Below are 15,907 nucleotides of genomic sequence, written 5' to 3'. Positions count from 1 at the left end.
AACAACAACATTGAGTACAATGCCCCTTTTGGCATGTACCTCACAAAACACATGCAGCAGCTGGATAGACCACAGAGGTTCCTCACCAGGAGAATCCAGGGCCTCAAACATCTACCCTACACAGATAGGCTATAAGCCCTGTCCCTCTACTCAGTCTCCTACAGACTTCTCAGAGGTGACCTCTGTCTGGCATACAAAGCAATCTCAGACCCCGCCTTGGTGGGACTGCTGCATATCCAGAAATCAAGCTCCACTCAAGTAACCCATATGGGCAACCTCAACCTGGTCTGTGACATCAATAGGACTTGTTGGCGGGCCACATTAGTGTCCCACAGAATTCCCCCTTCTGTGTAATAGACTCCCTCTCCACATCAAGCAGAGTACCTCATTAACCCCTTTCTAAGCGCAACCTGGATAACTGGATGGGGAACAGAAAATAAACCCCTGGGATTCCACCTGTGTCCCTGCTGGACAGGGGCATCAGGTGCTGACTTGTCGAAACATGGGCTAAATTCTTGGCTAGGCTTGTAAGGGCCCTCAGGGCCAACAGCCTAGCAACTTTCTATGATCCTATGATTCAAATACCCCTACTATTCTTCAGAACAGTGATCATCCCATGGTAGCAAACTATTACAGTGCTGTATTTTACTTATTACACTGTATGCCAAGCTTTGTGCCTTCTGTGGAAGGTTGGGCGCTAGGCTGGCAACTCAACACCATAAAACTCCACTGCCAATTGTTCTGCGGACCGTTGTTCCGCTGTGGCGACCTCTAACCGGTATAAGCCAAAAGGAGATGATGACACTGTATGCCAAGCTTTATATACTTTACTAAGAGTCTTATCCTGTTCCATTTCTCTGTTGCTACTTATTTACTTGAATATAAATACATTCAGTTAGTTGCTAATTTTCTGAATGACTGACTGACTGATTGATTGTGCTTGCAGACTGTGTAATCTGTACCTATCCACTATCAGCTGTTTATTTCCCTACTGCATCATCAAAATGACTGATCGCATAACTCAGAATCAAGAAGTACCTGTAAGCTGCTCATGCTCCAGGAAATACAGACACCAGTTTATTAATCTTAATAAATACAACAGCAATGCAGAGACCAAAGAAAAAATAAAAGGTATGTACTCACCATAACTGTGCATATATGTTGTTAATTTTTCATTCTTCCTCAACGAGTATTTCTTTCAGACTCTTGGATCTGACTCTCGAGCTCCTCCATTTACCCACAATGCCCCAGACCCCTGTACTACCTCAGATCGAGTTTTCTGCTCAATCATAAAACAGTGGTTATAGCTAACATAAAAGGTAAAGATACAATAGAGGCTCAAACATGAATTTTGGTTCCAATTTGTTGATCAGATCACACCCAAAAAAAAAAAAAAAAAAAAAAAATGGAGAGGGGGGAGGAGGGTAGGAAGTTGAGGAAGAATGAAAATGAACAACACGGAAGCACAGTCATGGTGAATACATAACTTTTATATCTGATGTTGTCATTTTTATTCATTCCTCAATGAATGGGACAAAGTCCCCGGCTATGATAACCTTGGGTGACCCTCATGGAAGGATGTTCTGGAGTACCGCAAAACCAAAGGCAGCCCTGTTTCTAGAAATGAGACCCAATTTGTAATGAGCAATAAAGGTATTTGCATTGGACCAAGTGGCTGCAGCACAAATATCATCAATAGAAGCTCTGGCCTAGAGAGCAGATGACATAGCCATGGATCTAGTGGAGTGAGCTTTTGGAGGTCTCGGCAAGAGTATACCTAGTTGGAATAAATATATGAAATACAATCTATTAACCATTTAGCTAAGGTAACTTTAGAAACTGGTTTTCCCAGTCTACTGGTGGCAAAGGGGGTGAACAACTGGTCAGTTTCTCTAAAAACATTCATCCTCTGAAGATAAAAACAAAGTTGTCAATGCACATCTAAAAGGTGAAGCACATATTCATCTTTATTACAAAAAATTAGAAAGAACACAGGTGAGTTGATCACTTGGTTGATGGTCACCTGACAGGCTACTTTGGGCAAAAAAGTTGGATTAATATGTAAAGGGACCCTATCTTTTTTGGAATATCAAGTAAGGTGATTTTGAGGAAAGTGCTTGAAGTTCAGAAACTCACCTAACTGAAGTAATGGCAACTAGGAAGACTGTCTTCCAAGAAAGAAACCTGAGATCAGACCTGGCTGAGGGCTCAAAATGAGGCTTGGTCAAACTCTGCGACATAAGTGTAAGGTCCCATGGTGTATTAGGATCTTTAATCAGAGGTCTGAGCAAAAATTTATCTTTAAAGAAGGCTTTGCATAACTTGGAAGAAGCTAGAGGGAAAACAGTGTGATACCTGGAGATGGCTGCTAGCTGAACTTTGATGGTGGAAAAACTAGCTCCTTCTTGAAAAACTGAAGCAAGAAAATCTAAAACATCCATTTCTGTCTGATTGTCCCAATAAGAAAATCTCTACCATTTACTCATGTATACTTTTCTAGTGGATGCTTTTTAGGATGATATAAAAATCTAGCAAACAGGGGAAGAAAGCTTGGACTGTCTAGCCATCACTGGAATTGGAGAAACCATGTGGTCAACTTGAGTCCTGGAATGTCTGGTAAGCCATCCCTGTGGGATGAGTGATAAGATCTGGAGAGGGATTCACTGTCCAAGGCGGACATAGGAGATGAGATCAAAGGAAGGAGAACCACACTTAACAAGGCCAAAAGAGGACAATGAGGATAACCTTGCTCTTCAACAAACTGGATACATTTAAAAGTCCTGTCACTGTATTCTGTATCTTACAGGCTGCTGACAGGCAACTTGTGCCTAGCCTGCAGGGCAATCTCCAACCTTGTCCTAATGGAAATGATCCACATCCGCAACTCAAATAGGACAAGAGTCACTCACTCCGGGGATCTTAACCTAGCCTGTGCAACAGAACTTTCTGGAGAGACAGATATATCTCCCACAGATTGCCGCTCCTTTGGAATAGACTCCCAATTCTTGTAAGGCAGAACACCTCACTGACCACATTCAAGCATAACTTGGACAATTAGATGGGAGACCACAAATTCATCCCAGGGGTGGCGCCCATGTCCCTCATGGACAGAGGTATTCAGTGCTGACCTTAGACTCACTTTGCTAATAACACCCAGCTAACCAAAATCATTTAGGTAACTCAGGTATAACATGGCTAAGATTATAAGGGCAACCTGGGCATAACATGGCTAGGCTTCCAAGGGCTTTATGGCCATTAACTTAGTAAACTCCTATGAACCTATGAGTGCTTTCGGAAGAAATCTGGGGATTAGAGTTAATGAGGATAAGAGTAAAGGAGACCAGAGGGACAAACGTGGACCAGAGCAATTCTCAGTGACTCACACTTAAAGCAATGAACCTGCTGTACTTGTTGTTGAGGAGAGAGGCAAAGTGATCGCATCAAATTTGATCCCATCGATGGAAGATTGTTTCTGCTACTGCTTGATTGAGAAACCCTCTAAAGGCATCATAACAGTCCTGCTGAGTTTGTCTGCTAGCACACTGGATTTCCCCAGTATGTGTGTTGTTAGAAGAAAGTGGTTGGAGGAGATCACACACTGCCACTGCCACACTCTCATTGCTTCTCGACAAAAGGGGGTAGGACCGGGTTCCCCTTGTCTGATGATACACCAAACCACCGACATGTTACCTGTCTGGATAGCAACTGTCTGTAGAGGAACAGAGTTCTGCAAGGCCCACAATGCTAGGAGGACTGCTCTCATCTCTAGGACATTGATATACAAACTGGTCTCTTCTAGGGATCATGTGCCCTGGACAGTCCATCCCAAGAAATGCCCCCCAACCCCAACTGGGGGATGTCTGTGGTCACTGTGGCTACTAGGGGTGGGAATACAAAAGGACAACCTTGACAAACTTCGTTGGACTGAATCCACCAAAGCAGGGAGTTCCTGCACACTTGAGAAAGTTTTATACAATGGGTCAAAGTCAGTTGAAGTTGACCATTGAACTGCTAGAATCCAATGAAGAACATGCATGTGGAAACAAGCAGTTGGTAGTAAGGTAATCACTGCAGCCATTGATCATAAGGCTTGAAAAAAGTTTTGCTGAGGGAGAATTGTGTGAAACTATCTCTCTGACATGCATTCTTAAGGACTGTACTCTGTTTGGTGGAAGACAGACCAACTGACTGGCTGTGACCAGGTGAGCTCCTATAAATTCCAAGACTTTAACTGGCTGAAGTTGGGACCTGGAATTATTGACTGTGATCCCTAAAGATTGGCATAATTGGAGTAAACAGTTCCTGGTCTTTTTAGGGAGATGCCTTTTTGGGGCAGTCAGGAGCCAGTCATTGAGGTAAGGAAACACTCTGAATCCGAGCAATTTGAGATGAGCTGTTTCCACTGCCATGCATTTTCTGAACAACCTGGGGACTTTGGTGAGACCAAAGGGCAGGGCTCTGAATTGGTAATGACTGGCCCCCAACCGAAAGTGCAGATATCTCCAGGAGTGTCTATTAATTTTGATGTGATAGTACACATCCTGGAGATCTATAGAGCACATCCAGTTGTCATTCTGTAGAAGAGGTAGAATGGACTGAACCACGACCATCCAGAACTTAAGAGTTCTTTACAAACTGATTTAGATTACAGAGATCCAGAATGGACCTCAGGTTCCTTGTTTTCTTTGGTACTAAAAAGAACCTTGAGTAAGTCCCGAATTCTCTCAAATCTGGTGAGACCTCTTGGATGACTCTTTTGTTTAGCAGGTTTTGAACTTCTAGGGCTGCTAACTCCCAACGACTGGGTGGAATATCAGGGAGACTTTTCCTTTTGGATGGTGCGATTTGTAAAAAAGGAATGAAATATCCTTTGGGTATAATTGTTTTGCATGCAATTGTCTTTTGTGGTAGATGGCCAGACTTCCAGGTGCAGAGACAAGTGCCCCCCAACTGCCTCTAGGGAAGAGCAGTTGGACAACCCTTCAGGAGCACTGAAAGGGTCTATCCAAAAAGGTATCTCAAACCCTTGGCTTTGCGGGCCTCCTCTGCTGCAAGGGCAGTGTCTTCCATTGGACACTCCCCTGCCTCTAGGAGAAGTTTCCCTTCTTGAGTCCTAAAAAAGGTCGTTGTGATTTCTGGAACCATATCTTTTTATCTTCACCTTGATTCTTAGAGACAGATCTTTGTGGGGTAGAAAAATGGATTTCATAGCAGACAAGGTCTTTTCATCTTGCTCACTATAGGAACCTGTTTATTTTAATATGTGCCCAAACAAAGAAGATCCATCAAAGGAAGCATTGATAAAAGAAGACTTAAAGTGCTCTGCAAAATCACACAAGTGCATCCAGGAATGTCTCCTGATGGCTATGTCTGAACCCGCCACCAATGAGGAACTTTCTGCAGCATGAGAGATTAAACTCATGGATGCATATGAAATCAATAGAAGGGTGGCCAGCTGCAAAGAAAACTGTTTAAGTTCCTTCACCAACATGGACCTAGGACTAGACTTAGAGAGTTCCTTAATCAAGTCTCTGTGCAATCTGGTAAAATGTGCCAAGTAATTGAGCAACCACACAACAAAGGTCACTGAGGCATAAACACACTTTCCAAACCTGTCCATCGTCCTGGACTCTCTATTAGGAGGACAAACAGAAGAGCTTTGTTCAGCTAACTTCTTTTTTTGTGGCTGCTGCCACAACCATGGCATCCACTGGAACTCCCTTACTCCAACGAGGCCTGTCTTAGGGTGGAGCGAGAAATTTGTCTGGGAAATGGGGAATTAATTACTGGCTGCTTCCATGCTCAGTGAGACACCAAATCTAAAAGGTCAACCACTGGAGGGTAACTTAAGATGTAGATGGTCTGGGCCCAAAGGACTCTAGGAACTCTGACTCCTCATGGGAAGGGGGGTAGGAAAACCATCCACCTTTATGGCCGAGGACCTCTAGAATGTCTCCAAAAGAGATGTCTTCTGGCGGAGATCTTGGGGACCCCTCCTCTTCATCAAAGTTTGTGTCTTTGGTTAAAGATTCCTGAGTAGAATCTATGTGCCTCCTTTTACACAATCTCTTCTGGGGGGCCTCCTCAGTGGAATGATCTGGCAGGTATCGAAAGATAGGGGAAGCTCCTGTGCAGGAACTACCTGGAATCTTGTACGAGCCGGCTGTCCCTGAGGGATAAGGTGCTGAGGCTCAGAAGTTGGATCCGAAGGTGGAATGGAGGTAGGATCCAAAGAAACAAGAGTAGAATGTACTTTTGGGTGAGAGAAAGTCCTCTCCACCACCTCGAAAGCAGATGGCCCAAGAGAAGTTGTTGTCAGCCTTGCTGGAACTCCAGGTGCCACTAAGCTTGACCTCGCCTTGGCTTCTGCCGTGAGAGAGGAGTTGGACCTGAGCTGTCTAAAGCTGAGGCTCCAAGGGGAAATGACGGCTCTAAAAGCCTCAGAGATGAAGGCATCCCCCCAGATCTGGCACCGATACTTTGGCTCCAAGACTCATCTTGCTCCAACGGGGTTGGCATCGAACGAGTTAGGGACACAGTCGGAGTCAAAGATGTACTTGTCTTTGCATTCGACAACTCGACTCTCATGACTCTTGGATTTGAGGTCACCAAAAACGCTGTACAGATCGAAGAAGGGGAGACAATAGAATGGGATACAGGTTGAAGGTTCACTGTTCCAATGGGAGACAGGGAAGGTAAGACCCCCATCTGGATCTGAGCTCTGAGGAACTTCCTCATCATCCTATCCACAACTGGTTCAGACAGCTTTCAGGAGGATCTGTTAGAAGATAAAGTGGAAGCAGGATGGGACAATTTTTTTGGTATCTCTTGTAAGAATGGAGATTAGAGACTAAGGGAAATAAGTTCCAGAGACAAATGACAGCTTCAAGGCCTAAGAGACCTAGATGTCCCAGATGTTGGATTGGAAGAAGTCAGATCCAAATGCTTAGGCTGTTTGGCAGGTGACTCCAATGGAGGAGCAGGTTTAGGAGACAGGACAGGAGAACATTTCCTGTTCTCCCTGGGCTCCAAAGCTGATTTAGACTACTTAGTGGGGGGTTGAGACCCTGAGGAGGATGCTGAAGAGGAAGGAGCAGGTAGCAAACCCTTCAGAACTAATTTACTGCGTCTACCCTTAGGGCCCAAAAGTTAAACTCGCACAGATTTAACAAGGGGTTTCTATATAGGCTACTCCTAAGCAGCAGACGCATTCTGTGTGGGCATCAGAGATGGGTATCTTACATCCACAGGAAGTGTACTTTTTGAACTCTGTAGGCTTTTCAGCCATCTTGGCACGTGAAGGAGAAAAAGGACAAGGAATGAGCATAGTCTCTTTTTCTTAAAACTAGAATATGTAGAAAGGAAAGAAAAATACCAGCAATGGTATTAAATAACTACCCTAAAGGCAGGTTAAAATGTTTTTAACAAAGGGAAAAAAACAAAAATTAACAGCAATGGTAACTAGAAATACCCAACAGTAATGGGTAGGAAGACAAAATACCTAAAGCATGGAAAACAAGTAAAGGGTGGCTAGGATAAGTAGATAAGTATAACCAAAAAAAAGGGAAGAAAAATATAATCTTTTATTCACAAGCAGGAGAATAAACTATTCCCTAAGCTCGATACAGCACGATCCACATCAAACTGTAAGAGTTGCAAATGAGATCTGAGGTAATACAGGAGTCTGGGGCATTATGGGTAAAAAAGAAGCCCAAGAGTCAGATCCAGAGGTCTGAAAGAAATGCGACTGAGCCAGATCCAAGGTTGGATCCAAGACCCATTCGCTGAGAAATGAATGAAAATGACAACATCAGATCTCTAGATTTTAGAAGCAAAAAGACATCATTACATGTTGAACATGATTACTGCAAAAAGTCCTTCACACTTGATCTTTAACTGCAGAAGTCAGGATAAGTTTCTTCTCTCACCATGAACATATTTGGTCATGATATGTAACATATATCACCCCTGCTGTCTGTATGAAACCTGTGTGCCAATTTATAGCCCAAGTGCCATGCTACCAGGTCTTCTTGTAAAATAACAGCTTGTCTGACATGAAGCATCTACTGCATTACAGCACATGGTTTACTATTAAAAGTACGAAATTCAAAATAATTCCGTACTTAAATGTTGACAATTAATGTTGAAACTGCAGATTTATGACTGTTCAGTTAGTCATAAATCTGCAGTAATTGCCGAAAATGTCGAATTCGACATTTTACTGCAATTAACGACAATACCACCCTTGCCGTAAATCCCGGCCTCCTACAACTAACATCCCGTTCATGCAGAGGGGCAAGCCCCCCTGCACCCCCTGTGGGGGGCTGCGCCCCCCACACCACCTAATTATATATTCCAACTCCGAGATCGCACTACAGTGAGGAAAGAGATGTATTGCCCTAACCACACTGTACCGCGACCTCTGTACATCCCTTCGAATGTTTATATTTGCAAATGCACAGGACATTCGCAAATATAATGTTCCAACATTTGGAATGCACTCATATGAACTATTCTAACATCTGTAGTTCGAATAATTCATAGGCATACATTCTGAAGTCGCAATATTAATAATAAACCACAGCACAAGCACATATCTGTAATATTACCCAACCTGCCACACCAGCATGTGCTTGGTGCATGACCACGTATATTTGCCGCATTATGAAGTTATGACTACGCAAAACACATATATGCATATTAATCACACCTGTTCTGTTTTTTTTTTTTTTTTTTTTAATTATATTATTTTGGGATCTGTGTATGCCAGGTACCTTACCGATCTTCTATGCCTTCCAAAGCCTGCCTTCAGACCTCCCTTAAAGGAAAGTACTGCCTCCTAACCCACTAAATGCAGACATGAGCTACCAGGAGGTTCTAAATCATCTTCAGCTTTATTTAGGTGCTTTGAAAAAATCACTATATACAATTATATAAAATAATGCATACAATAAATACAGACATTAAAGCATATGATGCAATAAAATGAAAAATTAACAAATCAAACATCAACTATGCTAATTAATATAACTGGTTATAAACTGAGATATGGAAGATGACAAGAAAAAAGCACAGCAGTTAGTCAGCTTTACCAAACTGCAATTTCAATCTGAATCAAAGTAACTAAAAAAACTCAATACTGATTGACCTACTGAACATCAACAAATCAAATGGCATCAGAAATACTAGGTCTGGGGATCTAAACTTCTTCAGCAACATCAACTGAGCAGTTTGGGGGGCTAGGTATATCTCACAGAACAGTTTGGGGGGTTAGGTATATCTCACAGAGGAGACCACTGCTCTCAAACTGATTTCTCATCCACATAAAATAAAGTTCATCCCTGTAAATATTCAAGCATAACTTATGTGGATGGGTAAGAGAAAATTTATGCCAGGACTGTCCTGTACTACAAACAGACACAGGCAGCTCCTAAATGCCACACCATTCTTAATCTTTGGTCCTCTCAAATTATCTGTGGTATAGTCCCAGTTATGCTCACTAGAGGTAATAAATAATTATCAACCAAGGGGTGGGAAAGGCTAGGCTAACACCAAACGGGACAGATAAATTCAAGCACCAAAAAGGAAATTGTCTATGTTTTAAAATCCCGCAAGGGCAGCTAGCCTATTACTTACCTGTAAACCAAAGACTTTAATGACCTACAAGACACAACCAGACTAGCAATGTCCCTAAGCCACTGAGGAAGTAGTTTCCTCAGGTGAGGATGTCACAGACTAAAGCTTGAGTGTAAGCTGACAGTCCAGGACAGCACTATTTCAGTTACATAACTTATAAACAAAATTGTGCTTGTTATCAACATAAAAGATCCAGTTAGACCAGTTAGGAAACAGGACAATAAAATTCCACAGTATAGTATAAACCACCATGTCCTCAGTTTTGATAGTGTTGAGCTTCAATGGATTATGTATGAGCCATTTGTGAATGGCTTCCAGATTCTCAGCCAGGGTAAAGATGATCACCATATCATACTAACAGAATGACAGACAGAGTTGGATATCATCAGCATAACAGTGATATGATAAGACGTTCTTCCCGGTCAGATCTCCCAAAAGAAGTATAACACTATGAAGAGGGCCCAAGACAGATCCCTGTGGCACATCACATTCCAGAATAATTTTTTCTGAGGTGTTCAAGCTTGAAACAACCTTATGAATATGATCTGACAGATATAAAATAAACCAAAGTCCATGCTAGAAGTATCACAATAAGATCTTAAACTCTCCAACAGAATATTAAGGTCCATGGTGTCAAAGACTGTGAAGAGATTGAGTAAGACGCAGACAGAATAATAATGCTGGCTTGCTGCCATTTGAAAAATAGTGGTTGCTAATAAGGTTAGTCTTGGTGCTATGGCAAGATCAAAACTCAGAATCATAAGGCTTCATGAGTAGCTTTAATGTCAGGTAAGGCTCAAGCTGTGCATACAGAACCTTCCTGATAACCTTACCAAGAAAAGAAGGGTAAGAATGGGGTGAGAGTTATCAAATATTTAGGATGTGAAAATGATTTCTTGAGGATGGGGTGACCATTGTTTATAGCATGGCAGCTTGAAACACTTTTGTCCGCATAGAAGAAATCAAGCTCCTGAAAATAATGCATATCAAAGCTGTCCTAAAACAGCCTGGTGTGGCTAGGATCCAAGCAGTACATTATGGTACACATGCTTGAGATCATATTAAAAAGCTCATCATAATCAGAAATCTCAGACACCATCCAACATGGATTTAAAATTCTGCCCATAACAAATGCATTGCTTGTGCAGTCAGCAGCCAGGTAGGAAGACCTGACTGCATTCATATTTTTAGCAAAAATTGAGTCACCTGTTCATTCTAGGAAGCAAAAAGAATCTAATGAGTGGTGAGGCAGACTAGGTTGCAAAGTCTGTCCACCACTCAAAAGAGTATGATTGGCTGGTTTGCCACTGCAGAGATTTCCCTAGACAGATCTGCAATATTTTGTGGAAGATCTAAATATAGTATGTCAAATAATGCCCACCAGCTCGTTGCTCCACTCCACTGAAATTCCAATCTTCACCATTTTCATTAATGTGCACAGAGCTTTTCATCAAACCAAGGCCCATGCACTTTGACTGAGACTGGGTGTACACAACGAGGGGCCAGCATATCAAAAAACAAGCAAATTATTATAGCCACTAACCAAGGTATCAAGAGAGCTAGTACCATCCTCCAAAAAGAAATGAAGGAGAATAGAAGAAATAATGTCTGGAATAATTTGTTTAGAAGAACAGACCGCACTCACCTCAAGGTTGGAGCAGTATAGTATAGTAATTCTATGTGGAAGTGGGCCAGAATGTTATAAGTCTAGCACAACAAGTCCACCGTCATGTCAGATGGCTTCACATTCAATACAAAGATCAAGTCTGCAGAATATCCAAGTCTATGCTTTGCAGAGGGAATAACCTGAACAATCCCATAGCGTTTCATTATGCAGCTGAATTCTTTAGCAAGACATCATCAACCCAGATATTTAAATCACCAAGGACTACAAAACATCAGTGCTTTTTATATCAAATCAATGAGGAGATCAGTGCACTCTTGGAGACATGTCCTCACACAAACAGTAAATGGCAAGATTGAAACTGTGACGTTTCACTCTCATCTTTTAAAAGCAGTGGTGTTAGTCTTTAGATCTCTGGAATATGCCTGCTATTAAATGAAGAAACATTCAAAGATGGGCAGTTTTAGCTTATGTTTTTCTTTCTTAGTTTCCTTCTCCGACATCTATAATCACTTCATGATGATGATGTGTATGTATCCAGTTATGGATCATCAATTTTATCTATAATACATAGCTTAGATGTGAGTACAGTTAATTAAAAGTTATGTACTTACCACAACCTCTCATCTGTGTTGTACATTTTCATTCTTCATTACCACTGGGTCTAGGATCCGATCCTCATATCTGACTCGGCCACATTATTCAAGACTTCTAATCTGTGTCTCATTTTCCTCCCTTTACCCATAACACCCTAGGGTATCCCAAACTCCTCAGATCGAGTTTACTGCATTAACAGTCATACATCTAACCTCAATAGCCTTGAAATTCCATAAGCAAAGGTAGTACCATGTTTTATAAAGAGGCTTAAACCAGGAGCCTGAGGGCTCCTATGTTATCTAGGAAATATTCCAGGAGCATTGGAAGGGGGATGGATGGGGGGAAGGTGAGGAAGAATGAAAATGAACAATACAGGTGCCAGGTTATGGTAAGTACATAACTTTTAAACCTGATATTGTCTGTTTCATTCTTCCTCACCACTGGGTCAGAGTCCCCAGCTACATAACTTTTGGGTGGCTTTCATGGAAGGATATGCCAGAGCACTGTTGAACCAAAGGATGTTTTGTTTTTAGAGATAATGTCCAGTTGGTATTGCATAACAAGGGTATGTACCATGGCCAAGTAGCTGTAGCACAAATGTCATCAATTGAAGATTTGGAAGAAAAGGCTGCTGTGGTAGAATGGGCTCTACGTGAATGAGGCAAATCTAAGCCTCTTTGGTGATATATCAGTGAAATACAATCTGTAATCCATTTAGCTAAGTTGATCTTTGAAACTGCTTGTCCCAGGTGACTGGAGGACAAGGACATAAAAAGCTGATCAGATTTCCTGTGTTGTTTTGTTCTACGAAGATAAAAACATAATTGCCAATGAACATCAAGACAGTGTAGTATATATTCACCTTTGTTAGAAAAATTAGGAAAATTGGATGGGTTAAGATTGGCTTTGTTGGCTACCTTGGGTATAAAGGAAGGATTAGTTTGTAAGGACACTCTGTCTTTATGGAAGTTGATATGAGGGGGTTTTGCTGATAATGCCAGTAATTCAGAAATTCTTTCAGCTGGTGTAATAGCTACCAACAGAACAGCTTTCCAAGACAGAAATTTCAAATCACAACTGCTTGCTGGTTCAAAAGGTTTTTCAGTCAAACCTTGTAGCACTATGGTGAGATCCCAAGGTGGAGAAGGTTCTTCTATGGAAGGTCTTAGAAGAAAAACTCCCTTCATGAATGCTTTAAATTTTCTGGTAGTAAACAAGGAAAGGTGTTGATTTCCTATATGAAAATTAGATATAGGTGCTAACTGTAAATTAATGGTAGAAAAGCTAGCCCCTTGCCTGAAAAGATAACTAAGGAAAAGTGGTATATCTGGGACAGAAGATGAAAAAAAGGTCAATGTTCTCTTTGCAAGCCCATATCGAAAATCTTTTCCACTTATACTCTTCTACACCTTTGGGGTGGAAGATTTCTAGGCAGTCAAAACAATATCGTGGCCTGGGGAGGCAAGCCTGGACTGTCTAACAATCACTGGAACAGAAGAAACCATGCGGTCAGTTTGAGGGTGTGGCGACTGGGGTGCTGAAGTTCTGACAGGTGAGATAGGAGATCCTGAGTGGGCTCCAGAATCCATGGAGGATACTTGACTTGAGATGAGACTATAGAAAGGGGAACCACATGTGATGAGGCCTAAAGGGGGCAATGAGGATGACTGAGCTTTTTAATCTGTTTGCTTTCTGAAGAAATCTCGGGATCAACGGTAGATAAGGATAACTGCACTTGTTGTTGAGGGGATAGGCCAATAGATCACAGAAAGGCTGGCCCCAACAGATGAAAATCATGTTCGCTACTGACTGATTCAGGGACCACTCATGCGGAATCATAATGGACCTGCTGAATCTGTCTGTCAATAAATTGATTTTCCCCGGTATATGCATTACAACCAGAAAGTGGTCTGAAGACATCACCTATTCCCAGACTCTTGTGGCCTCTCTGCACAACGGCTAAGAACAAAATTCTCCATGTTTGTTGATGTACCAGACTACTACTGACATGTTGTCTATATGTTTATCAATTGTCCCCAGAGAAGGAATGTCCTGAAAGGCTTGCAATGATAGGACTGCTCTCATCTCTAGGACGTTGATATGCAACTCGGTCTTTGAGGAGGACCACATCCCTTGTAATGCTCCCCCCAAACCCAACTGGAAAGCGTCTGTGGTCACTGTGGTTATTGGAGGAGGAAGAGGGAACAGCCTGTCCAAGCGCAGGTCCTGTGAGTGAATCCACCATTTGTCATGATGTTTGCAGACTGGAGTGGGCTTTATAGACAGAGATAAAGGCTGATAAAGTATTGACCATTGTACTGCCAAAGTCCACTGCAGTATTCACATGAAGAAGCTGGCCAGAGGGATTAGAATTATTGCTGTTGACATAGAGCCTAGTACCTGTAACATCAGTCTCACAGGAGGAGAAAGATGGGATACTAAGTCTCGTACTTGATTTCTTAAGGACATGATTCGATGTGTCAGAAGATAGCCACTATGTGCAGGGACTCCTATAAACTCTTTCTGCACTGGAGCTAGTTTGGATTTTGCAAGATTTATAGTGATTCCTAAGGAGTTTGAGATATGCAATAAATAATATCTGGCCTGAATTAGCTGATGCCTGGTTGGGGCAGTAAGGAGACAATCATCTAGGTATGGAAACACCTGGAATCCCCTGAGCCTCAAGTGAGCTGTAATGACTGCCATGCATTTGCTGAACATCCAGGGGGCTGTTGTAAGCCCAAAGGGCAGCACTCTGAATTGGTAATGATTGGCTCCCAGCCAGAAGTGCAGAAATCTCATGGAGTGCCTATCTACTTTAATGTAATAGTACACATCCTGAAGATCTATGGAGCACATCCAATCATCCTTGCACAAAAGAGGCAGAATGGACTGGGCCATAACGATTCGGAAATTGGACTTCTTTATATATTGATTTAGCTTGCTTAGATCCAGGATTGGTCTTGGGTCCCCTGTTTTCTATGGCACCAAAAAGAAGAGCAAGTAAGTTCCGAATCCTATCTGTTCCATTGGGACCTTTTGGATGACTCTTTATTGAAGCAGCTTTTGAACCTCTTCAGCTGTTAATTCCCTCTGATTGGGTGGAATGTCAGGGAATTTTCTGTGTGGACCTATAGGAGGAAGGGAAGAGAGTAAGTAATGGCCTCTGGATATAATGCTTAGCACTCAGTTGTTTCTTGTAATACTTGTCCAGGCTTCTGGGTGCAAAGAAAAATGTCACCCAATTGCCTCTGGAGATGAACAATCAGGCAGCACTTCAGGAGTGCTGATAGGGCTTGTTGGGAAAGGAATCCCTAAAGCCCTGGTTCTGCAGACCCACTCTGCCTCTCATGGAATCTCCCCTTGAGTCCTGGAAAGGTCCCTGAGATTTACAGAATCACAATTTCTTACCACCTCATTGATTCCTGGAGAAGGTACGCTGAGAGGTGAAAAACTTGATTCCAACAGTAGACAGGGTCTTTCCTTTCTGCTCGCTGCGGGTAAGTTTTTCCTTTAATGGTGGCCCAAAGAAGGAGAAGCCATCAAGGGGGCATTTATGAAAGACGTCTTAAAGGATTACGTGAAATCACAGAGGCTCATATAGGCATGACATCATATGGCTATGCCTGAGCCAGCTGTTCGAGAGGTGCCTTCTGCTGCATTGGAAATAAGCCTCATTGATGAATTAGCTACACAGGATAGAGTGTCCAGTTGCAGAGAAAATTTCTCAAGATTCTCCCCCAACATGGACTCAGTGAGAGAATTTAAAAGTTCTTTGATTAAATCTCTCTGCAAGCGTGTGAAATGGGCCAAGACGTTCAATGACCTCAGTGCAAAAGTAGCTGAGGTGTAAATGCACTTCCCAAATCTGTCCATCGCTTTGGACTCCATGTTTGGTGGATGGATAGTGGAGCTCTGCTGGACTAGCTCCTTTTTCGTAGCTGCTGCCACAACTATTGCATCCACTACAATTCCTTTGGTCCAGAAGTATTGATCTGCAAGATGGGACAGAAAGTTATCCAGACATTTGGGTTCAATAGTGTCCGGCTC

Source organism: Protopterus annectens, chromosome 9.part0, assembly GCF_019279795.1.
Source record: "Protopterus annectens isolate FY-2018-M chromosome 9.part0, PAN1.0, whole genome shotgun sequence".
Lineage (NCBI taxonomy): Eukaryota > Metazoa > Chordata > Ceratodontiformes > Protopteridae > Protopterus > Protopterus annectens.
The sequence above is the reverse complement of the archived record's forward strand: the minus strand, read 5'-3'. Positions refer to the sequence as shown.